Genomic DNA, 25,523 nt, shown 5'->3' with positions numbered 1-25,523 from the left:
GAGTCCTGCTTCTGCTTGCCATTCCTTCAACAAATATATATTGGACAGCGACCACATGCCAGGTAACGCAACTGCGAGTGTGGACAACACTCAGCTCTTCACCTTGAGCCTAGTGCGAGAGATGGTACACAACTGCTATACAGGATGTAGGTGCTGGCTTGAGGGACAGAACATGCGGTGGGACCCGAGGGATGGGGGACTTAACCCTGGAGGAGCAAGGAGATGAGAGGCGATTTGGATCAGGGAAGGTTGCCCAGAGGAGCTGACCCTGAAGCTGATTCTTAAAGAATGAGTCACAGTTTTCCAGACACAAAAGAGTCAAGTGGAAGCAAAGAGATCATGGTGTTCCAAGAAGTCGCCTGCAAATAGTTTAATGAGCCTGCAGCACAGCAGGTGGGGGAGCGGCGAGGGGGCGTGGCATGCTGGGAAGTGAGAGAGCTGGGGCAGGTCAATGAAGTGTCTGGTACATCAGCTTAAGAAGTGCAGACTTCTTCCTGAGGAAGATTGGGAAAGATTATAATTAGGGAAGTGACATGACCAAATTTGCATTTAGGCAAATCCAATGAGAAGGGTTTGAGTTCTGTGTTATAGAAAGCTGCTGCTAGATGCCCTTCACATTTATACAACTACCCTGTATTAATCCTCTACTGTGTGCCCAGGCATGCCCATATACTTTTTCCTCTACTCTTTTTCCCTTCTCTGTTGGCTCTTATCTGCCTCATCCCATGCCAAGTTTATAAACATGACTAAGTCCAATATTATAAATCAAATAATAATACTAAGGCATTAAGGTGAGGATATTGCTATCACTGTTGGATTCAGCAATCAAGAGGTCATACAGCCTTGGGAAGAGCCAGTTCAGTTGAGGCACAGGGGCAGTGGGTCAGGAATTGATTGGGAGGTCTGGAAGGTGAAGGGGCTGGGGGTGGGGATTGGATATAGATGCTTTTTCTGGAAGCCTTACTGTGAAAGGAAGGAGTTAACCACAGAAGATTGTAAGAAGTGTGTGGTCCCTAAGAAAGCCTGAGAGGATTGAGCTGAAGGCATGGAGAAAGTTGGTGGGTGGATTTGCTTTAAATAAGGGAAAGAGTTGGAGGAGGGATGGAAAGATCTTTTCAGCTGTCAATGAGGAAGACTGGAGGTTGGGGCTGACATAGATGAGATTTTCTGTGGCGGTGTAGGAAGTTGGAGAAGTCTTGCTGCCTGCCTTTGATTTTTCCAATGGAGATCTTCTACTGAGCATAGCAGAAGAGGCTGGTGAGGAAGGAGCTTGAAGAGTCTGGCCAAACTTTGAGGGAATGTTTGTGTGGGAAGGAGAGGGGAATGTTGAGAAGAATTATCACCGTGGCCCTGTGTGAGGCCAGCCCAGGATAGAGACTGCAGGTAGGCAGTGGCACCTCACAGCAAGGCTGGGGAATCTTCTTCCGCGCTGACCAGCAGCCCAGTGAGGAAACACAGAAGGTCAGTACTGGGAGTGACGGGAGATTGAGGTTTGGCTGTGGGGACGTGGGAGAGGCTAAGTGGTCAAAGGAGATGAAGGTTTTGAGAAAAGTGTGAGGAAGTGATAGATAAGTCATTCAGTCTTCTTAGGGATAAAGATGTAACCAGGAGGGGACTGAAAGAAGACGAGGAATGGCCAGAGTAGGTGACTGTGAGAACCGAAGGGTTGTGATCAGAAGTGAGGATGACAGAGTGAGAGCTGAAGATTTCAGACAGTTGTGGGCAGTGCTAAGCTCCAAAGGATGGCCATTAACATGGGTGGAGTGCAAGCAACGGTCCTCTAAGGTAAGGAGGCCAAAGAACCTGGAGGCAAAGGTGTGAAAAGCTTGTCCTAAGGGCACTGAAGCCACCCAGGGTGGTGGCAGAAATTAGAGTGAAGAGAAAGAGTGGGAGGAGAGCTCCAAAATCATCATGAACAATGGAGTCCTTATTGAACAGGAGTAAAGATTAATCTAACCGGAATGTGCTCCTCTGTAGAAGAAAGCTGCTTACTTGCACTAAAAATATTAAAAGTAACTCTTAAAATCTGATAGTAATCACAATTTCTCACAATGGATTTGAGGGTCTTGGAAAAGGTCAAAAGTGCCCCAAAGTAGGAATCTATTGGAATTCTGAAAGTATGCTGAAAACTATGCCGGTAAATAGTCCCTGTCATTCATCTCTCAGGTGAGGCTTTATAAGTTCCCCAGAAAAGCAGTAGTTCTTTCTCCTTTTCTGAGTTTCACCTACCACAATAACACAACAGGAAGAAGGCTTTAACAAAGCAGAATAGAACAAATATCTCTCTTAAGACCTTTTGTTTGGGGAGGATTAAAATAGATCAAGCAGGGATAGCAAATTGTCTTCTCTGTCCAAAGCTTGTTTTCCATCCTTCACCTATTTGAGTTGTCCTGCTCCATAGTAAGTTTTATGATGCTCCCTGTCCATGGACCACAGTGGTTGCCAGGATAAGAAGCACAGCCCTCTAAGCTGGTCTCGTGGACAAGGAGAGCCAAGCTACCTTTTCTTGCCATATACCCATGGGCAGGGCTGGAACCCGGTCCCCCATGGGAAATTCCCACCAGCTTTTATCTTAAAAAAACTTTGACCAACCATTCCACTTCGGCTCGTCGCATTCCTCCTTGGAGTGTGGGAACACTTCTATGGAAGTCTGTGGGGACGGTGACTTTTATGTTGTGTCCTGTCACTAATGGGCTCTTATCAGAAGTATCTTTTTGGTCAAACCACACCATTTCTGTGTACTGCCACAGAATTGACAAACAGTATTAACCATTTCTTCTTGCTTTTCTATCCCAACTTGAAAAAGAATCTTACTAAGGATTATGTTTGCCTTTCGGATTTTTCAAATCTAGAACTATTTAAATACAAGGGATCCCAGAAGTCTAAGACTGAAGGCTTCAGGTTCATCTTCTGTGTGCTGAATTCTCCCATTTCTATACATGAGGCTTTAGGGAAAACAGTAAATGTGTGGTCCCAACCTCTGTGGCATACACAGAGAATCTGTATCCTGAAGTCAAATGAAACAACACTGGAGGATTTTTGTTATTGGCTTAAAATTCAATAATACTTGAAACACAGTGTCCAGGTCTCTACCGGAGACGCTTGGATGAGTTCTCTGGCTCTTTTCTTATCAGGAAAGGCACAGTGGAGAATTAAGGGTGAGAAAATAAAACAGTCAAAACAATGCAAAATTATTCTGGATTAGTATGATAGTATGAAAAAAGAGGATCCCAAAGGATTAAGTTGACGTCGTTTGGAGTTACGGCTAAAGTATCATGACGGTTTGCTGTGGAAGTTGTTTAACTGATGGAAAACTCCAGAAAATGGGCCCAGGAACTGAATTGGATGAGTCTGAGTCTGGACCAATAACCTGGAGCTCAGTGTTGCCCATTGTATTCCTCCAGTCACAAACTCTGCTCATCCAAATCCCCGGTGCTCTGCCCTAGCAGCTCAGGCTGGTCATGCAAACTTCCTGGAAGACTGCTGTGGTTCTGGCTCTAAAAGAAGTCCACTTGCCTCACTTGTCAGACTTTACATAAAAGGAATGTATTCTGAGTAACTGTGAACAGGTTAGGGAGAAGGGTGGGGAGGCAGTGGGTGTTCTTAACATTCCATCTAGGGTTAAATGACCCTGTTAACTTCTTAAAACTCTGGCAGAATTTGCCCCAGACTATTTACAGTGCAATTCATATCTACTACAGAATTTCTTTGTAGCTAGTGTGCTGACTCCAAATATGGGGAAATCCATTGCCCTGCTCTGTATTCTTGATAAGGAAAAACTACCAGGTTGTGGTTGAGGTGGACTGATGGAGATGTCAAAGTCTGGGTCAAGTTAAACACTTAGGATATTGCAGACAAATGCGAGACACTGCCTAGTGCAGCCACTTCTGGAAGTTCTTCATGGTGGGTGGAAAGAGGATACAGAGCACTTCTTTCCGTTAAAAAAAAAAAAAGTGGTCAAAAATTTTCTTATTTAAATAATCTCTGGAAATATACAGACATCCAGGACTTCAGTTGCAGCATCCTGTGAACCAAGAATGTGACTCCTACTTGCTGTGTGCTGGGAAGTCTCCTTTAACGGCAATAACTAGATGAACTCTGTCTTGCCTTGGCTGTTCCTAAACTCCCCATCCCTCCACCCCTTCTCCTCCCCTTCCCTTCATCAGAGGAAAGCACCTGGCATTTAGCATCTTTCATTCTACACCCAGGAAATGACAGATATGCTCAGGGACTTTTCCTCTCACTCGCACCCAGGCATGTTTGTTGGGCTTGGCAGCCATCAGGCCTACACCGGCTCAGCATGAAAGCTTCCGCGTTGATCTCCACTCCGAGCATGCGCCGCGGGGCTTAGCGGTCCAGGATGTCTTGTGTGCGCGCTTCTGAAGCTTCATGTTGTCTGTTCTTCGGGTGGACTACATCACCAACAGTGTCTTCAATTAATAGCTTCTCTCTGCTGGTAGTTTACCTGCCAGAGCCGACACAGGGTTTCTCAGTCCTGAATGCCCATTAATGAAACTAACACCTGGGACGCAGAAAGCCAGGCGGGGTCTGCTTTGCGTTGGGGCATCCTGGCATGAAGAGTATACCACAGCTGTCCTTGCTATAGTCCTTTTCCACCGAGGGTGGGGATGACACTGGCCACCTTAGGGCCCCACCTTTGCCTGCTTGGTCCAGCCAGTTTTCTCCTATTTCGTGTACATTTCGCTTTTTCTCTCTTAATGTAAATGCCGACTCAGATATATACTTCTTTTAATAGTTATCTAAAGACTCCAGTTTTTTTTTATATCAATGAGATGGTGACTGAACAACTGACATGGCACATTTCCCATCCAGCGAGAGGCGTGCCATTTGCTGTGGCCACAAGCTGCTTCCATTAGGCAAGTTAATGGCAGTTACATACACTCACGCCAAGGAGAAAATAGACTACTGAATATGTATTTCGTAAACAGAAATGTAGTCTGCACATCTGTTTCCTTAACAGATCATGGTTCTGCTGCACTGTACGGTTCGATAAACTGCTTCAGAGTGATCTTATTCCTTAGAAGAATTTTCACTTAATGAGGATGTAGAAAGGAACATGGCAACCGTAAGATCTCCTTTTGGTCCGCTGCGTATTTCGGGGGCTTCTGTTGTCTTCTGCTGAGATGGGAAAAGTCAGTGGTTTGAAACTTTAAGATCCAAAGTTAAGCACAATTTGAACACTGTCCACGTTACCAGGGTGTCAAATCACACACACTGAGCCTGGTAACGTGGGAATTAGGGAATTTAAAATTATGTTATTTTCCACCTTGCATTCTCCCTCGTATTTGGAGGCAGCCTCCCTTCCTCTGTTTCAAAGCAGAAGCTTTTCTCTGGAAATACATCTCTTTTTGGAGTGCCCTAAAACCAGTGCAGTGCTGGGCATTGCAATAAGAGGAAATGTGGTTAATGATACTAAGACCACCTCTTCTGAGAATGAAAAATGACCGAGTATTTTGTGTTAGGTGGGACATTATTCATTAATAGCAAACTTAAATCTTAAGTCTCTGAAAAAGAATTACAGCATTTCTTAGTTATTTCCAGTATAACCCAGGGGTGAGCACTCCAAAAGCGTCATTTTATAACTTTTAGTTAATGTATCAGTTTTTTCAAAATCCATTAAGAAATGCTAGTAACTTTGCTTGTCAAATCAAAAGAAGGTAGATCATTATTCAAAGTAAAAAGCCAATATAGCAAATTCAGGTATAAATGGCTCAGCATTTTTTTTCTTATGAAAGATTTATGACTGTCTCTATTTTAGGCCTTCTTTATCTCTTTCCTGGACTATTTCAATAGCCTCTTCATCAGTCTGTCAGCATCTGTTTCTCTTCCTCTGCCCCTGCGCTCTGTCCCTCCCACTGCCCTGTGGGTAATTGTCATAAGCTCGGTTGTAGATTTCCTGACTTCGTGTCCTGAGTTCTTCCAGGCTTCTCTCAGGCCAACTTGAAACCCCAACTCCCACCATTTATTCACACCTCCTACAGTCATTCCCTCCAAACGGGACCTCTCCTTCTTCACCTGAGCATGTCACACTTTTTAATTCTGTGCTTGTTGACGCTGATCCCTGTTCCTTCTCTCCCTCCTTGTGGCCACATACCCAATCCTATCTTCCCTAGGGAACCAGCCTAAATGCCGTCTTCTTTCTTCTTCATATCTTCCCAGACAGCCAACCACTCCCAAGCCAGGAGTCATGCTTTGACCTTGAAGAGCAGTTTATCTGTTGTATTACTCATAGCATGTGGGTCTTCTGTTTATTTGGAAGGTATATATCTCCTTATCTAAACCGTAAGTTCTTTGAAGGCAGGGTCCATATTTAATTTAATTCTTTGATTCCCTAAAGTGCCTTGTTACTCAAAATGTGGTCTGCTGACCAGTAGCATCAACCTTACCTGGGAGCTTGTTAGGAATCCAGAATTTCAGTCCCCATTCCAAATCTGATGAATCAGAACCCACATTTTAACAAGGCCCTCCAGATGATTACCCTGCACATGAAAATTCGAGAAGCTCTGCTGTGTTATGTCTCGCAGAACCTCATGTGAACCAGTTACCACATGGATATGTGTTGAATGACTAATGAATGAAGAACGTTGAAAGCTGAGGTTGTTCTCATTGACTTACAGGAAGATGATTTCATAACTAAATACAGAAAATGTCATCCAGCGTACTTCATTTTTCTGTGACCATTTGCAGTCTTAAATCATGGAGACCCTTTTCTGCCTTTAAAATCTTTGATTTGTTACTTTCAGGTCACTTTTGGTAGTTGTTTGGGCTTTTTCGGTTTTGTTTTCATTTTTTTTAAATCCCTTCACAGGGCAATACTGGCCTTAGGTAGATAAGTATAGAGAGAAATCTTGCTAATTAGGTCTAAATATAGATTATGTGCAAGAAACAATTGCTAGCTTCTGAAAAGAAGCACTCATATGGCGTGTATCATTTTGTCATCTTCACTTCTGTGTTCTTGAGGACCAAGTGAGTGGCAACTAAAGGCTAGGAGTGTATTCTCTGTCACTCTGTCAAAAGCCAAGTGACCCAGTTCATGGGTGTTTGCTAATAACCGTGGAAGGAGATGACAATATAATACACTGGGATTTTTGAAGCACTGAAGATTTGATATTAATGTCTCCCTGGCTGTCTGGGAATAAAAGGAGAGTGGGGAGAAACTTGTATAGTATGGAGGAGTGTTGCCTACAGCTTAGAGGAGTCAAAAGTACCACCCGCCGTGGTGTATTGTGGAAACTTGTGGGGCCATTTTGCTTGTCCTGGTCATTGGGGGGTGACATTTTCATGGGCACAGGCCAGGAATACTAGATGCTCTGCGATGCATAGGATTGTCTCACACCTTGAAGAATTGTCCCATATGAGGCCATGACTTCAGAATGTCTGGCCAGTTTGTGGGTGAAAAAACATTTATATTACTAGGATTACTAGACTACTCCTAGAATACACACATACAAAGAGCATTTTAAATACATGCTGAATTTTTGAATTTTCCAGGAATGTGACCACCATATTAATTGAGAGGATATTGTTCTTTGCTTAGAACTTTACTGTATGTTTATTTCAGAAAAATAACGTCACTGCTCCCATCAATCTACACGTGTAGCTATTGAATTCACAGTGATCTTCCCTAGAGGTGTAAGCATCTGCCTCTTACGTCTTTTGGTGTACTTGTCCCTGAGCATTTATATATTGAAGTGCATCTCATTTGTTATAGATATCCTTTTGTTTCTCCCTTGTGTAATAGGACATTATATTGATTTAAAAAAGTGTATGTGACTAGGCAAGTTTTTTTTTTTTAAGATTTTATTTTTTCCTTTTTCTCCCCAAAGCCCCCCGGTACATAGTTGTGTATTCTTCGTTGTGGGTTCCTCTAGTTGTGGCATGTGGGACGCTGCCTCAGCGTGGTCTGACGAGCAGTGCCATGTCCGCGCCCAGGATTCGAACCGACGAAACACTGGGCCGCCTGCAGCGGAGCGCGCGAACTCAACCACTCGGCCACGGGGCCAGCCCCACAAGTTTTTTATTTATTACGTCTCAGCATATAAAAGGAGACATTGGACCTGATGGGTTTGAGACCCTGTCTGATGTAGACAGTCTCGTTAGTTTTTGTCTGAAGACAGAGGGTCTTTGTAAAGGCTCAGGCTGCATCCAAGTGTGTCAATAGGAAGAGTCGCATCGCACGTGATGAGAAGCTGCGGGAGAAGCACAGGATTTGGGGTTGCTGCCGGAGGGATGTACGTACAATTGGGCAGAAGGGGCAGAGCTTGGTCCAGAGGGGTCACCACACCTGAGTGCCCAGCACCCCCCCCCCCCCGCCACTGACTGCTGGATGGCCCTCATCACCCTCCTGACCTCTGGCTTCTGTGGATCTTTGCGGGGTCAGAGTTGAGTATGAGAGATTAATGGCCTTAAAACACTTGGCACAGAGGTGCAAAAATCTTACCAATTGTAAATAATACATATGGTGACCCTAATATCATGTGACTCTCTGAAAATGGAAACCCAGGAAGCTATATCATTGGCTTCTGGAGAAGCTGAGAGTTTTCTGTGGTTCTTGAGGGCTGGATTGTGTCGAGGTTCCAAAGTCCAGGTTCTTTAGGTTATTATGACACCGACGTCCAACTGCAAGCAAAACTCCTGACTTGAACCACTCTCTCTCTCTCTCAAATTCCCTAGCCTCTTTTGGTTTTGTCCATGTGGGCCCCTTCCTTCAAATTACACCAAACGTCAAATAATCTGTACAATCCCTCACGCAAACCTGTGACTTTCCCATGGCAAGTTCAGTGTCTTCCACACATGTTAGTTGTTTTTTTTAATAGTCACTATAATTTTATGAAGGAAGAAGAGGTGAAAAAGGTATTTCTCCTGGCACTCTCTCAGTCATCGCAAAACTCACTCTGTGCCGGAGCCCTGCCTGGCCACCTGCCAGCTCCTTAGGAGACTGAACTGGAGGGTGTCTCCCTCCCACTCCAGCTTCCCTCCCCTACCAAACTATTTCTGCTCTCCTCTTTATGCCCCCAGAACCTGTGTGAGCTTTGAATCCAGCAACACTTTTTCTTATAGGTCCTTTACTAGCTTGTTTAATTTCAGGTATAAGAAGGATGGACTTCCTAAGCATTTCTCATCTTTTTAAGAAGGGTTTCCATGGTGGCTATACCAATCGGCATTCCCACCAGCAGTATATAAGGCTTCCCTTTTCTCTACATCCTCTCCTACACTTGTTATTTCTTGTCTTTTTTTTTTTTTTTTAAAGATTGGCACCTGAGCTAACATCTGTTGCCAATCTTTTTCTTTTCTTCTTCTTCTTCTCCCCAAAGCATCCCAGCACACAGTTGTATATTCTAGTTGTAGGTCCTTCTGGTTATGGCATGTAGGATGCTGCCTCAGCATGGCCTGATGAGCAGTGTCATGTCCACGCCCAGGATCAGAACTGGTGAAATCCTAGGCCTCCGAAGCAGGGGAGCACATGAACCCAGCCACTAGGCCGCGGGGCCGGCCCCCTCTTGTCTTTTTAATAATAGCCATTCTGAGGAGTGTGAGGTGATATCTCATTGTAGTTTTGATTTGCATTTCCCTCTTAATTAGTGATGTTGAACATCTTTTCAGGTGCCCATTGGCCATCTGTGTATCTTCTTTGGAAACTAGACTTTTGGTGGTGAATACACTGTAGTCTATACAGAAGCGGAAATATAATAATGTACACCTGAAATTTACACAATGTTATAATCCAATGTGACTTCAATAAAATAATTTTTTTTCAAAAAAGATAGTTTCACTTTTACCCTAAGGGAGAGTCACCACCCCTCACCTGGGTACTGATGCTAAGGTTATGCAAATAGGGGTGCTTCCCCACCGGTCCACCTTCCTCCAGGGACATCTGGGTGAATTATTGGAACATCTTTGTAAGACATGCGAGTTGTATATTTTGCATTAAAACCTCTTTTAAATGATGATAACGAAATGAATGCCCGCTTTGCAGGGTAAAGAGATCACGGCTCAGTCAGTTTCCTTTTGGAAGAATTATTTCAGATTTCTTTTGAATGTTAAATACCAGTCGTTAGGAAAGTGACCATGTGGCCACTTTAGTCTATTCTATCCTTTCCATCAATTTTTTCTCCTCTTGTCGGCCTTTTTATTCACTTGTCACAATGTGTTCACAGAGGTTCCTTCTGTTCTTGTCTTTGGCATGATTATCTTTAAGTGCGGTATAAATAGAGCCCTCTCCTGTCCTATTATAAAGGCCTCTCTCTTAGCATTTCATGCATGGTTTCTTTAAGCTGTTGCCTGCCTTTTGGGTGGCATCTGCCTTCTTAATACTGCTTTTAAGCTTTGGTATCTCAGACAGTAAAATGCAGCGCATCTGGGGCAGATAATGCCCTCTGTCCTGACATTTCTCTTTGGTCTTGGAATGTTAAAGTTAGACCAAGGTCATTATTTTTGTATCAATGACATTTTCATAATGCACTAAATAATGAAGTGTTAAGAACACCAAAAAAAAAAAAAACCCCTTAAAAATGACTAGAGCATTTCCTGAAGCATTTAATATTAAGGGTATTAACCTTTCACATCTCTTTTTTTAATATAAATTTGATTATGAAGCATATTCAGTGACTTCAAACTGAGGTATTCAGTATCTGGAAAATTGAAATTTAATTGCAGTCTGCACCACATCACCCCAGTCCCACGCCCAGCTTAGCCCTCCGTGCTGCAGGCACCTTCCACTTCCATTTCTTGGCTAGTCGTAGGTCTTCTCTCCTCACCTTGCTCCAAAGCCCAGCCTTCTCCACCTGCTGCAAATTGAGCCAGGTCCGTGATGTCCTGAGCTGGAAGTAATTTGCTCTTCTATCAATTCCAAGAAGCATTTTGCTTGCAAAAAAGGCAACAAAGCTTCCACATTCAATATTTTGTGTTCACGCTTTTTCTTCCTGTATATAATACAGTATAGACTCTTTGAGGCAGGCAATGAGTAGTTGATCTTTCACTCTACAGTTTGCCTAATATACTGCCTGTCACCGTCACTGCACAGTGTTTTGAGTAAGTAATTAGATATCACTTCCACACTAGCTATGCATAGAGTTGTGTGTGAGTTGACTTTTTAAAATGGAATCCTATGAGAGCGATGCTCATTGTTTAAAAGAAACCTTCAGGGAAGGCAAATGATTCTTCTTTTAGTATGAAGAGTCCTTACCTAAATGAACTACCGTTGGTCTGGCATTACAGTTATTATGTACATGTCCTGCTTCTCTTCCATCCTTTCATTTCTTGAGTGTATATAATAAGGGCATATTATGTACCACTCTCTGGGTGTGGGAAAACAATAGTGAACAGAACAATCTGCCTGCCCTCTCAGCACTCACGTTTCAGTGAAGAGAGGCAGGTGGTAAACAAGGGTGAGAAGTGGCATGTGGTATAAGGGCTACGAACAAAAGTAAGGTGGGGTAAGGGATATAGAGAGACTTCAGGTGATTTTTACAGAGAAGGCCTTTCAAATGAAAGGACAATCTGAGCAGAGACCAGGGAGAAGTGTGGGAGGCAGGCAACTAGTGCGTGGATTCGTCTAGAGGAGTAGCTCAGTCTACAGAGGAAACAGCAAAAGCCTGGAGGTGGAAGTTCCTCTGTGGAGTCGGAGGAACAGGGTGCTGGGAGCTAATGTGGCTGGAGTGGACTGAGGGACTGGTGCAGGGTTGAGTCTGGGGACATAGCTGGGCAGGGTCAGGTCGGGCCTTACAGGCCGTGGGAAAGACGAGTTTTTACTCTGAGTAAGAGCGGAAGTCATTGGAGGGTTTTGAAGACCTACATACTTTTTTTGAAAGAATGATTTCGGCTGCTGTGTAGAAGAGTCTGTAGCAGGATAAGTCAATGTGGGAGCGGAAAGACCCTTTAGGAGGCTCCGAATAGCCTAGTGGGAGGTGACAGGGGCCGTGAGTAGGGTGGTGGCTGGCAGGCTGAGCAGTCATTGGATCCTGGTTCATAGAGTTGATGGAATTTGCTGCTGGGCTGACTGTGGAGGCCTGTGAGAGAATGAGGGGAATCAAGAATGATTGTCAACAAGGTCTGTGGCCTTAGCAGCTGGAAGATTCATGTTGTCATTTACTGAGATGGAGAGGTCTGAAGCAGGATCAAGTGTGAGGGACAAACTCAACTTGGGTTTCGGATGTGCTGTGTTTGAAGTGCCTGGTGGACATCCAGGGCTCTTGACTCTGAGTCTCCCTCACAGATGTGTGAGTCCTTGAGTTCACGATCATGTCTTGGTCATCTTAGTATTCTCCAATTAATATGCAGGAGTTCTTGCTCATGGGACACCAAACACTTGTGTATGAGTTAATGGATTCAGATTTGCATACGTGGGATTTTCTGAAAGTGGCCTGCGGTTTCACTGCGTCTTCATATTCTTTTTCATCATAATCTGTAAAAGCAAAGAAAAGACAATTGGAAAAAAATGCTGTATGAAACTTGCTGAAAGTGGGCAGAACCAGAAATGATGCTGACAGGAGGTTTAGAAGTGCAAAATGGAGAGTACTCAGGCCAAATATAAGTAAATTAGCATAAATCATCATTCTCTGATTTCCATGCCTATCGTACCCAAGTTGGCTGACTCAACAGCTGCTTCTGTGACTACAGCTGTGCAATTCCTCCACGTTTTCTTTTTGCATGGAAAAAGTATTCCAGTTTGTCACTGCTTCATCACTTGCAATTTTAGATTAAGTTCTTTTTTTTCGGCCTGACCATATGGTTAAGAAAAGTCTTGCAACTGTCCTCCATTCTGTTGAACCAACTGTTTCATTGTTTTCACTCGGGGTTTTGTTTGAGATCCACTTAGAGTTTTATCATTTGCCTTTGGGGCCCTCCAGAAAGCTCTTCTTAGATGTTTGGAGATGCTTCTCTCAGGAAACTTCCTTCTACATAGTTGAGCCTTGTAGGATGGTGGGGGTTCCAGGTGGAGAAAGACCTCATGGGCAGAGGGAAGAGCAAGTGCAAAGACCTGTGTCCTCTGTGAGGGCAGGTGCCTAGTTTGGTGTGGCTGCAGCATGGGCTTCATGGGGAGTGCAAAGAGAGTTGAGGTAGAAAGAACAGGTGACAGGCAGGTAATAAAGGTCCTTATGGGCTATGCTAAGTAGTAGAGAAAATGGGGAGTATCAGAAGTTTAGAGTCTGGAAGTACTGTGATGAGACAGGTATTTTTGGGCAAAGCTACTGCCATAGGAAGGACAGAAGGGAGGTGGGGGAGACTGGTAAGAAGGTTCTTGGTGATGAAGGGAAAAGATCATGAAGGTCTCGTAAAGCTCTTAGAACAGTGACTGGCACACCTTCAGTGTTATATAAGTGTTTATAAAATAAGATTCAAGAAATGAAAGCAGAAACATTTGTGATGGGGAGAACGCCAAAGTAGAGAGACATCTTACAGGCAGGATTACAGCATCTCCTTGGATGGGCAGTGATGTCATTCCAGGACAAGGAGCAGGTGGGTTAAGTGGAGGTTGACGAGGGGCCATAGTTCCATCTGGGCACGTCCTCTTTGTGAAGCCTCTGGAGCATCATTAGGCAGCTGGAAATACAGCTCTGAGACTCAGCTGAGACCTTGGCCTGAAAGAACACGTTTGGAACACATTTAGAAATCTTCACCATCTAAATAGGAAAGAAAGAAATCAGCCCAGGAAAGGAAATAAAGCAAAGGGAGAAAATGGTCAAAAATGGAGTCCTGGGGAATCGGTGCCCATAGGATTGAGTCTCTGTGATACCGGTGGTCCTACCGCTGATGTGGGGGTTAGAAAAGAGGAGCAAGTTATCTTCAAATTTTGGTTTATTTAATCTCTTATGAAGATTTTCTGGCTAGCTAACTGGTAAGTGTCCCAGGAAATATTACATTATTTTTGCTTTGTTAACAAAAAAAGAATACAAACTATTTGTTTACCCTTCAGGCAGTGCCAAACGGTGTCAATGAACACATCTTAATAAGGTGCCCTTTCTATGGTGAAGATCTACCACAGTCCACTTCGAGGTTCAGTCATCGTAGAGGATACCGGCATGTTCCGGTTTCCCCAAAGCATCAGTAATTTGCAACTTTGGGCATAAATGTTCTGTTCTTAATATTTTACAACGCTCAGTGGTATTGAGACTTTTGGAGTCTTAAGGAGTTGAAGTAAAGCGTCATTTTGCCCCCAACCTAGATGCCACAATAAAAAACCAAGCAGCCTCCTCTTACCAGCAATATGGATTCCTGAAAGATATGAAACAATAATAAGTTCCTGCATTTTTTGAATTCTCTCCAAAATGGCAGGTCCTTAGCATGGTATTTAAAGCTGTCTCTTTGGCCACTTGGTGTGTCTTGGTGACTTGCAGGCAGCTGTCAGCCTTTAGTTGGAGTTATTCTCTGAAGCCATAGAATGCATCAGGGAAGTCTGGACGCATGTCACATACATGCATGGCATCTTTCCGAAACAGCATCTTCCAAGTGATAAAAATAACTCACTTTAGTCGGTGGCCGTGAAGCCAAGTGTCCCCTTTCACTTCCTGTTCTCTGTTGGTATTCTGCAAGGGAACATCTTGTCTTCCGCAGTTTGGAATGTGATGTGTCTAGTCTTGCTAATTTAACTGTCTAATATCTGTCTGCTTCTCCTGTTGTCTAATATTTTAAGGGTCCTCACCTCTTAAACGCTTGTATTTTACATTCCTCATGGCTGTTGTTCATTCATACAGCAAGAGTTTGACAGCTACCTGCCAGGCACTGGCTAGCATAGATGTTTATACTTTTTTGTCATTTCCCCACTTTTTAGGCCTAAGCTGTTGAATTACTGGGCGACAACTTTCATGTCAGTGATTCTCTTAAAAGTCTTACTTTATTTTATTCCCCCATCACAGAAGGTTCTTTCAGGTCCGCATTACTGATAATTAATGTATATCCTGCAAAATATTGGATCATCTTTTAGATTTTGAAGCTCTTCACAAGTCTCCTTTTTGAAATCTTTATTGACTAGTGAATATAGTTTCTTTTTTCCATTAGCTCCAGGCTGAGCTCCTTCTCAGAAGCTCTTTACGTTATAAAACCTACATCAGCGAGCATCCAAGGATGGGTGGTGGGTGTTATTCATCATTGAAAGATGTGGCTGCCGGTGGTGTTATTTCCTGTGTCAGGCTTCCCACTGTCAGACCTGGCAAAGAGCTGCACTGCTGTAGGGACTGCCTTCGTGCAAACACTGCTGACCCCACACTTTCTCCTTCCGGGCGTGACAGAATGGCATACGTCTTCACCCAGGATGCCGGAGCAGGCCGGCTTCATCCCTCACCACAGAGAAAAACCTCCCGTGTACCTGCTAACAGAACCGCTGAGTGGTTTGCTATTGGCGGGAACAAGGGAATGTTAAGTCACTGCCTGAGTCATAGGCTCACTATCCGAGCTATAGAAAGTTCTTGATTTCGGCAGCCATATTTAACTGACCAATTACATTTAAAGCTGTAAAAGAAAAATGTAGCCTAAGATCATTGGATACCATAAACCAATGTATCTTATCTGTTATTACATATAATAATTGTTGTTTGGGGACCAGGTTTTTTATTGCTAAGCAGGGTGAGGAGCCTTCCTTTTCCACTCTCTCGGCTCTTCTTCTCCATCATTTCCTCAGCCCTGTCTCTTCTCAGTCTCTTCTGCTAACTGATAGCACATGTGTTCCAGAGTGGAACCTGGAAAAGGAATGTGTATGGAAATACCGTTCCAAATTCCATACGCCATTAGATAATACACTGGCTAGACCATCGAAAGTCACCCCAGAAAGGGGGATTTAGATTGGAAAGGAATCAAAGGAACTGTGGGGCTCATATAATTGACTGCAGTTAAGCAGTAATGGGGTGGTCTGGACAACTGGACGGGGGCCAGGTTCAAAATCACAAGCAATACCCCCTACCCCTTTAGAATGAGGTGAGTTCTATGGAATGGAGAATACAGCAAGTCTTCAACTTGCTTAGGGTTTAACCCAAATGTGGGCCCTGAGCTTTGTCTTTTGTTCTCTGAAAGGGACAAAGATATTGATTCCAGCCGGAAAAACCCATGCTTATCCATCATAAACCTCCACACAATTACTTCTTTTGTCCCCCTTGTCTTTCTCTCTCAGAAACAGGGTCTGAAATAAGTTCTTGGTTGTCTGATAAATATCAGTTGATGTCCATGATCCCTTCATCTCCTTTGTCCCCAGCATAATGTCTACCATAACATATTTGTTGAATGAGTGAATGAATGAAGCGCAATAGTGTCAAAAAACAGAGAAAGTGTTAGTGAGTGGAGGAAGGGTGAAAACAACAAATCCTAGTTTTCAGGGTAAGGAGTGTGCCTTCCATGCCAGGGGGAAGCGGTATGGTATGAGTGAGGGGTTACCCAACCCTGTATTCCATGGAACAGTAGACCATGACAAAGTGCACACACACAGACACACAGGCTTCTGTGATCTGACGGATGTTGCACACTGTATCACACTGTGGGATCCATAGTATATATTTGCATACTGAAGTCTCTGAAAAGACCAGCAAGGAAGATAACCTGGTAAATCTTTATTTTACTCAGCTTTTCTCCCAACATATTTGGCCGTGGAACTCTCTGGTTTACGTCTTTTATATCCAGAACCCACTGAACACACTTTGGCCAACACTGGTGGAAATTTACAAAATCCTCACAGACTTGAGACCAGCTGACCGGGGTTTGAATCATCGTTGATCACTTACCGCGTGATCCTGAGTCAAATTAAGTAAACTGTGGTCCCCTGTATCCTCATCTCTAAGATGAGGGCAACGTTCATTTCCTACAATAAGAGAATTAAACCAGATAATGCGTGTAAACCATCTTCTGTGCGCCTGGCACAGGGTGGACCCTCCCTGGTTATTTATTTCCACGCTGATACACTGCATTTCTCTGAACCACACTGGTACCCATAAATAGGGGCTTTTTGGGAAACAACCTGTTGTCCTTAATCTCTGTGACCAGTGGCAGACAATTGTTATTTGCGCTTTTAAAATGTGAATAAACTAGCCTTTTTTTAAAACTGCTTTCCCACAGGAGAGGTCTGGTGAAAGGCTCAGAGCTACTTTGGTATTTGTTGGTGCTGTTGCTGCCTGAGTCCTGGCAACATTGTTTCCCTGTTTTTTTCTTGACTCCCTCTGGTTCTTCTAAACTGGGTATTCAGAAGGAAAATGCCTTCTAGAAATGTCTTTTATGAATCTACCAAATAAATGGCCATCCAAAAGCTACCTGGAACAAAAATAACGCACGAATGCTTATTTCGCATGTACCAGGCACAGCTCCAAACTCTTTCTGTGTATAACTTGTTTAGTCCTCACCACAACCCAAGGAGTGTGCGCGGGGTTAGGTGCATTTTGCAAATGGGGAAACTGAAGCTTTAGGAGTGATGTGGCTAAGGCCACCCAGCTAACGAAGTATGATGGTGACTCTGAGTGATGAGAGCTCACGCAGACTAGCACAGACAAGGACAAATTGAAGACTGGAAAGCCACCTGGTGGAGAACCTCGAGATTTTTATTTTCTTGCCACGAGCAGGTGAAAAGTTTTCATTTTTCAGGAAATAAAAGTTATGTAGCCTGTATTAGTCAGGGTTCTCCAGAGAAATAGAACCAACAGGATTTAGATGTATCTAATGAAATTTATTACAGGGAGTGAGAAGCCCCAAGATCTGCAGTTAGCGAGCTGGAGACCTAGGAGAGCCAGTGGTAATAAGTTCCAGTCTGGACGCTGGCATGCTCGAGACCCAGGAAGAGCTGATGTTTCAGTTCAAGACCAAAGGCAGGAGAAACTCATGTCCCAGCTCATGCAAGCAGGCAGGAAGAGTTCCCTCTTACCTATGTGTGGGAGGGTCAACTTTTTTGTTCTATTCATGCCTTCAACTGATTGGATGAGGCCCACCCACATTAGGGAGGGCAGTCTGCTTTACTCAGTCTACTGATTCAAATGTTAATCTCACCCAGAAATACGCGCTCACAGACACACCAGAAAAGTGTTTGCCCAAATATCTGGGCACCTGTGGCCCAGTCATATTAACACAGAAAATTAACCACCATATATCCCAAAGTTGTAAATCACAAATTAGGCATCCTCCTCTCTAGTGTCTATGTTTTCAGGCAAGATCAACAGAACCCAGTGGGGTCCTGCTGAGTTCGTCCACCCCATTCCACAAGTTCCTCCAAAACTCAGCCCCTTTCGTGAGAAAGGGCAAATATAATTGAATATTGTCAAATATTCAAATGTCAGTTACTATTAACAAATACTTAAAGTTTGAGCAGGGGTCTCTTTAAAGTCAAAACTGCTGTTTTCCCCCGATACCAGCAGTCATAACAGGGGACCCCATGCTCTCTGGGGTGATTGTGAGTGACCCAAATTCAGAGCTTTGTGCTCTGCATGCATAAAGCAGCCCCAGGATCAGCAATGTATCAGGTCATAGCCTGTGTCCTGTGACAGTGAGGAGAATGAGTGACACATTTATTTTTGAAGAGGTGAGAACGGAGCCCTTCTTTCGCCAGCTGCTCTGCTGTTGTCTAAGCATCTCAAGGACAGTGAACGGGTCTTAGCTGGACTCGTCTCTGAGCTCCACAGCTTGCCTTGCATGCAGGAGTCAAGTAGTAAATACTGGCTGAAGGCATCAGCAGATGTTTGCGAAGCCACTATGTGCTCTCTGATATTTGCTAGAAAAACAGTGACGGGGGTGGAGATCTGAGGAGCAATAGGGAGCTGCTCTCTGAGTGAATCAGGTTAGCTTTCTTAGCCCATGGTTTCAGCTCTATGTAACTATTTCTACCTTATTACCTGAGATGATGACCAGCAAACCCTGAAAACTGATCCCGTGCTGGATGGTTCTGTAATGGTGGCCTCTAAATTTGAGTTAGGTCTCCCTGTATCAAATAAGAGGCACTTAGGAGGCTAGACTCAGGGTGTTAAAAATCATTTGGGGACTTCTTTTTATCATCTAGGGGAAAAAGCCTCTTCCATAAAATTTAGAAAGTCTCCTTTTTACTCTCAAGATGAAGAAGAAATGCAGTTGAGATGGATGGGGGCTTCTTGTAGATGACAAAAGAGAGGGACTTGACAGGTGACATCTGAACTTTGTTCAGCAGCGGAGAAAGGAGGAAGAGGGCAGGAACACAGCTGTTTTTTCAAGACTCACTGACCCTTTGGCCCATTGATACGAAGCTCTGCCCTGCAAAGTGGACTCTCCTTGCAGTGGAATTTTATTTTCCTCCCTGGGCTGGTGTTAGATTCTCTGGATACATAAGGTGACATGAGGAGAAGCAGATGATATCAACATCACAGTTTATTTGTGGAATCTGGGCCTCCTCAAGGGCGATGATTTTCCTCCAAAGGAGGAGGCACTTACTGATGCCCAAGATGCCTGCTCGCTCTCTGAGCCTTTGGGCACAAAAGCAAGAAGGAGAGGAGTCCAGCGAGTGGAGTCCGGTCCACAAGTCATTTCAGGAAAAATGGATGTAAATAGAAATGGCTGGAAGGCCGAATGTGTTTTCCGCTGGGGCAAGGTTAACGGGGAACCCTAAATCATAGATTTTCTGAAAATTAGTATTTTTGAATACACCAGGCCTGGAAACTGGCAAAAGATAACTTTGGTTTCATAACATATGAAGGGAAATCTAGCATCGCCAATCCTCTCCTTCCAATTAACTTCTTGATGAAAATCAATAGGAGAGCGGGACATATTTTGCAGTGTTCTGGTTGATTTTTAAGGAACCTGGGAAGGTAGACTTATAAACGTTTCTTTGAAGATGGTGACAGGAGCCCCGGCAGAGCTAGCAATGAAATCGTAGTCCTGTTTGTTGACAAGCACTGACGTAAACGCAGGACAGGCTGCTGTCGTTGGTAGGCTTGAGGAGAGCAGCCTGTTGATTAGATGTTCTTATCTGAGAGTGAGCAGCGTGGCTGCGTTCAGCGGAGCCCATTATGTTGAGTGCAAGGCCCATCAACAGTCCAATTAAGAGGAAAGAGAGGGTGGCTGTGGAAATATCAGTGGGTTGTGTTGCTGAAGCTGTCTGGGTTTAGAGCCAAATGGGGCTTTTTAGGATGAAGTCGAGATGAAACTCTTGTTGTTTTCGCGTCAGATGCCCTCCTACAGAGGGGGCTGGTTTTAGATAATGATTGTTTTTGCTTCTCTGGGATACCACCTGCAGAAATGTGTTTATTTTGACTGTTTAGAGACTGCAGAAAGCTGCCGAAACCGCTTGGTGAGAGGATTCTTTGGATGGGTGTTTTCCATCTGATGACAATACCCAGCTTGGAATTGCCAGCGGGCTAAAGGTTACAGGCCATGATATCAGAGCTCAGTGCTGGTTTACAGACCTGCTGTGCGTGGGCGCCCTTGGAAACGCTGGAGCCAACATTATTCAATTCCGAAAGACAGCTTAATCCTTAGTGAGAGAGCTTCAAAAACACCTATTATTCCATACTTTCCTTTAAAAAACAAATCCTGGGGCCAGCCTGGTGGCGCAGCGGTTAAGTTCGCAAGTTCCCCTTCTCGGCGGCCGGGGGTCTGCTGGTTCGGATCCTGGATGCGGACATGGCACCGCTTGGCAAAGCCATGCTGTGGCAGGTGTCCCAGTATAAAGTAGAGGGAGATGGGCACGGATGTTAGCTCAGGGCCAGTCTTCCTCAGCAAAAAGAGGAGGATTGGCGGTAGTTATCTCAGGGCTAATCGTCGTCAAAAAAATAAGCTGCTGTCCGACAGCTCCAGTTAGTTCCCTTGTTTGTTGATGGAGGTTCACGTGTGGTATTTGGTGATCTCTACAATCTACAAAATAAAGCCATCGTTTACCTGAGAACCCATGCCTGTCTAGTGCCTCTTGTTGCTGACAGTCTCTAGCACTGAGGGTCTTCTGTGGGACCTGAAAGTGCCCAGAGGTATCTCTGGAAGATTGATGCAGAGAAAGGAGAGGCCTTGGAGAAGTTGGGGATAATCTACAGGAAACTTATGAAGGGGAGGAGGTGCTACAAACCCCCGGCGAGCACCAGCTCCTGATGTTAAGGATAACTGCAGAAATCAGTGGTGCTACCTAGAAGAAAGGGGGGAGCGCAATTTGAGGCCAAGTGAGTTTTTTCCAAATGTGAAAACGAGCCCAAGAGTTTCACAGGAACTCTTCCCTGCCTTTGCCAGATCTCCTGCTTCAAAAGTGGAAATCCTCTAGGATAGGGGCTGGATTCACCAGGTAAACGATGTGCTTCTCCACCTGTTTTCTGGAGAGTGGTTCTGAGTGATGGAGACTATCTGAAAGGAAGGAGGTGGAGCTTTGACTAATTGTGAAAATAGCACTTTTCTGTTTTCAGAGGAGACAGACTCCTTCCTGTGTCGTGAGGCCTCAGGGGCACAGTGTTTCAGCCAGATCTCCTGCCACTGGGCTCTGAGCCTTCGTATGTTTTCAAATGCAGTATCCACTGATGGAAATGATTGTAATTTTGTCTGTTGCCAGAAGGGGAGTTAAATATTTTTAAAACACGAGCATTGAAACGGTAGCAGTGTATGCTTCACGCGTTTTGTTATTTATGATGGTTTAAACTTTTGATCATATAAACAGGGACTGGGTGAAAGTTTATCTTGATATTATCTAACAGTAGGGGGGATAAAAAGAGCTTATCAAAACGAGATCTGATAGAATGAAGATTATAAAGAAGGACAGTTACCTATTAAGCTGAAAACGCTTTCTTTAAACACTTAGGTATCCCTTTCTCCCTCAAGGGTGAGCGTGGAGCCCAGTCTAGAGCACCGTGAGCAGCGCTTTTATACATACACATCCTGGTGATGTAGGAAACGCCAGGTTGTTTCACCTGCTTCAGGTGACGTGTCTACTCCAGTAGGTACTGCTCAGTCCAAGCTATCCGTCAGTTGCTGCGTTACTGTGGTTGGAAACACTTCACAGTGAAATGGGCCGCCAGCAGGAGCTATCTTATAGTATCAGTGGAGGGTAGGGTAAGTAACTCTCCTGTCCCAGTTTGCCAGCACAAAGGGGGTTCCCGGGATGTGCGACTTTCAGTTTTCACACTGGGAAAGTCCTGGGCAACCCGGGATGAGTTGTCACCCTGTGTGGGGTAATGGATTTGAGCATAAACTTCAGCGTTACATTTCAAAATATTAAGCAGTTGGTATTCTGAATGTTCCCAAGCCTATTTTACAGCACAGAGTGAACTTTTTCCCGAAAGACCGTGTGTGCACGCTTAGCTGACCCTGTCAGTTCTTGAGGTTCTCCTTCTTGAAGGGGACCCCAAAGTGGTTTCAGAATGTGTCTCATTCTGCTTCACTGGCTCTGTGTTGCTGCAGACTGGGGCAGAGCAAGCTCAGACGACCGGATACCCCTCCTCACCCTGTTTGTTCCCTGGCCTCCGTCCCCCTCCTTCATCCAAGACGTCACACTTTTATCTATCAAACAAAATGCTTCACGGCTCAAATTTTAAAAAATAATATATTTCCAAGCCAGTGGCTAGATGCCTGCCCAGCTCTTCCGGCTCCAGCATTCTGTGGTCTTCTATGGAGAATTGCTAATTTTCTTAACGCTTTCAATGGAAAGAATTTAAAGAAAACTGCCTGTTCAAATGCTTCTTGTGATAGCGAGAGATACTAACTGTGTGGTCCTTTTATTTTTAGTAATAGTGTTGGAAGAATCAGGTTATGTTTATTCTGAGTGTCTGGGGGGGCTGGTGTGATTGTGTAGTCTAGAAAATGCTGGAATTATAAATTATTATAAACGTTGACCGGGTGGGGAAATTCATATACCAAAAATACTACAATATATGAGTCAGTCTATAGATTTTTCCCCTAGTTCATTGCCCAAAAATGTATACATTGGCTGAAGAGAATAAACCAAGAAAGCACTTTCATGGAAAAATATAAATACGTTTAACTGGGCTGTTCTTTCGTCAAATTTGTTTTCATTTCAGATTTCTTGCTTATTCAAAAAGCCCCAATTTGGGGTTCATTTATTTTTTGCTGCCTTCCTTATAAATCTCATAGTGTGGACTTGTTTTTCTGTTAGATAAATACATTCAAATTGTAATACTTGCTAGTTTTTAGCATTAATCAAATATTTTCTAGATTTTCTCGGAGCTATTATTGGTTGTTAGCCTTTTGATGTTTGTTTTCACTAGAATATTGAGTTTTCTGGAGGGCTGCCTACCTGCTGGCGTATGTTGAGGGCTGGCGATAGCGACATTCGCTCAACTGGAGCCAGAGACCCCATTTAAATGGATTGGGTTCTTTTTATGGCCAACCAACTGTCCTCAATAAATAATAAGTTCACCTTCTCAAGAAAGAAAAACCACATTGCCTTGCTATCTCAGGAGGGCAGTTCCATAAATATTATTATGCATGATGGAACAGCATCTTTATTCAATAGAGCAGATATTGGCAACAAAAATGAAATAATAGAGGAAAGAACTTCTAGTGGTTCCCAGCTTTAATTATGAGAAATAAGTGAAAAAGAGAGTTTGCAGTCAAAGTTTTTTGCACGGTGATCGTTGGCTGTCTTTTATTCTCAGGGGCATATGCTCTCAGGGGAAAATAGATAAAATGAAAATTTCTTTTAAACGTTTTCTGCCTTTGGTTTTTGCTTTATAAGGTCAAATGTTACACTTGGTTTTAAGCCACCCACAGACTCAGCTATTTGGGTAGGGCTGGTCTCATCACCGGGACAGAGGCCGGCTCAAGTTTATTATTATGGGATGGCCTCGCCATATCGAGACTCATTTTAATGAAATTTCTGCCTACAAAATGTTTCCTTAGAGGCAATGTTTTAAAGTGTTGTTTTTTTCTAAATCAAGGAGAATTTCCCTTATAAAAACACCCTTATTTATCACTGGGCTGAGTACTTTTCCTACCCTATCTTGACAACTTTTTCTAAGTATGAAGACATGAGAGAGGTTAAAAATAAACATTTCCCCCTGGAAAATGATAAACCTTCAATTTCTGACAAGAGCTTTAATCTGTCTGTATTTATTCTATTTTTAAAATAAAATATGACATAGGTGAAAATCAGTGTATTACACTTCCAAGGAATGCCATGACAGGCGTGGGTGGGGATAGTTAATGGGGAGGAGAGGAAATGAGGATTGAAAAATACATGGCTGGAAGTCAGATCGACAGTAGGTTTGGTGGAAGAAATAAGAAATCGAGTTTGAAACATCTGAGGTGAGGTAAATGTGGGAATTCTCCTCTTGGGAATATACATGTATATTGGCATGCGTTTAGAATATGCATGTATATTGAAATGAATTTAGAATATGCATGTCTGGAATTTGGAAATACAATCTGGGCTGCCGCCGTCAATGTATAGGTCTGTTCTTTTTTTGTTTTTTTAAAAATTTTATTTTTCCTTTTTTTCCCAAAGTCCCCGGGTACATAGTTGTGTATTTTTAGTTGTGGCATGTGGGATGCCCCCTCAGCATGGCTTGATGAGTGGTGCCATGTCCACGCCCAGGATTCGAACTGGTGAAACCCTGGGCCACCGAAGCAGAGTTCGCGAACTTAACCACTGGACCACGGGGCCAGCCCCCTAGGTCGGTTCTTAAGCTTTCTCTGTTCATGGCAGCTCAGTGCTGATAGCCAAAAGAAATACCTACCAGTTCTGTTTATTAAGTGGTAAAGCCCCAGCAACTTAATAGGTATTTATGTTCTAACAACTCAGTGGCTGATTGAAATACAATCATGTAAATTGAAAGGAAATGTATATATATACAATTTCATTCTTAAGTGATAGTTAATTTTGTGTGTCAAGTTGGCTTGGCCACAGTACCCAAACATTTGGTCAAACACCAGTCTGGATGTTGCTGTGAAGCTATCTTTTAGATGAGATTAACATCGGAATCAGTAGACTTTGAGTAAAACAGATTACTCTCCATAATGTGGGTGGGCCTCATCCGATCAGCTGAAGGCCTTAGGAGATAACTGCTGAGGTTGCCTAAGGAAGAAGGAATTCTACCTCCAACCTGTCTTCAGACCCCAGCTGCAATGTCACCTCTTCCTAGGTCCCCAGCCTGCTGGGCTGCCTTTCAGATTTTGGGCCTGTCAGCCCCTACGATTGCATGAACCAATTCTTTAAAGTCTCTTTCTCTCTGTGCACACACACACACACACACACACATTCTATTGGTTCTGTTTCTCTGGAGAATCCCAACTAATATACTTACCAATGGGATGTGTGCACCTGTTGGGACTGCACAACTTCTCAGACCTTGGAAACAGACTAAACACCATTTCCTGTTCCACTTTGATTTTTATACTGTACTTACTTTTTGTCACAACTACCTGTGAGAGCCCCGATTTGCAAAGATGACGTCATCCAAATGACTGTGGGTCACCTGATGTTGAAACTATGAACGTCCTCAAGCTAGTAGTTTGCACAGTGTCCGGCAAGTGCCAAATACGGCTGTGTTTCCCACACAAATTTAAAATATCTCATAGAGCCTGTGTGAGCTCGCTGTGGCATCCCAGGGCACCTTGGCACACAGTTTCAGAACTGCAGGTAT

General features: G+C 43.7%; 1 protein-coding gene and 1 long non-coding RNA gene across 36 annotated transcripts in view; one reads left to right on the top strand and one right to left on the bottom strand.

The window, feature by feature from the left end:
* Positions 1–25,523, top strand: part of KIAA1217 — a 711,513-nt gene that overhangs the window by 478,621 nt on the left and 207,369 nt on the right. The gene's annotated exons all lie outside the window — the stretch shown is intronic.
* On the bottom strand, positions 8,022–8,599 carry LOC138921374 (uncharacterized). Its single transcript, XR_011433891.1, has 2 exons — positions 8,462–8,599; positions 8,022–8,210 (listed from the first exon to the last, which is right to left on the bottom strand). It is a non-coding gene; the product is annotated as an uncharacterized lncRNA (long non-coding RNA).

This window comes from Equus caballus, chromosome 29, assembly GCF_041296265.1.
Source record: "Equus caballus isolate H_3958 breed thoroughbred chromosome 29, TB-T2T, whole genome shotgun sequence".
Taxonomy (NCBI): Eukaryota; Metazoa; Chordata; class Mammalia; order Perissodactyla; family Equidae; genus Equus; species Equus caballus.
The sequence above is the reverse complement of the archived record's forward strand: the minus strand, read 5'-3'. Positions and strand labels throughout refer to the sequence as shown.